The sequence below is a fragment of the Galeopterus variegatus genome, unplaced genomic scaffold (assembly GCF_000696425.1).
Source record: "Galeopterus variegatus unplaced genomic scaffold, G_variegatus-3.0.2 Scaffold771, whole genome shotgun sequence".
Classification (NCBI taxonomy): Eukaryota; Metazoa; Chordata; class Mammalia; order Dermoptera; family Cynocephalidae; genus Galeopterus; species Galeopterus variegatus.
The window spans coordinates 65,758-66,407 of NW_007726882.1; positions in this window are offsets into that span (position 1 = coordinate 65,758).

Sequence of the window (650 nt, forward strand, 5' to 3'; positions counted from 1 at the left end):
AAAAAAAGGGCAGGATACCAATGGGAAAAACGCTTTGCAAATAACTGCCTAAAAAAAAAAAAAAAAAATCATCTAATAGGGGAGAAAGAAAACCACAGAAGTTTAATACAAAATGAAAACATATTAAGGGCCGGCCCAGTGGCGCACTGGAGAGTGCGCCGCTTGCGAGCGCAGCGGCGCTCCCACCGAGGGTTCGGATCCCATGTGGAGACTGGTTCCCGCTCACTGGCTGAGCGCAGTGCGGGCGCAACACCAAGGGCTGCGATCCCGTTGCCCGTCAGTAAAAAAGACAAAAAGGGGAAAAAAAAAAACATATTAAAATATATGAATGGCATAAGAGAGATTTTACTTTATTTTATTTATTTATTTATTTATTTATTGGCAGCTGGCCAGTATGGGGATCCAAAAGAGAGATGTTTAAAAAACAAAAAATAAACAACCTCAAAGAAATGATCAAGCACAAACTTAGTTGAGGAAATCTGGAATGGCTTCATGAGGGAGGCAGCACTCAATACATGCTCAAAGAGTGAATGAAAGTATTTCTCTTTTTTCCTTTTATTATAGTGAATTTTTTAAAGTTTTTTTCTTTTTTCTTTTTTTTTTTTTTTGTCTTTTTCCGTGTCTGGCAATGGATCGCAACCCTCAGTGTT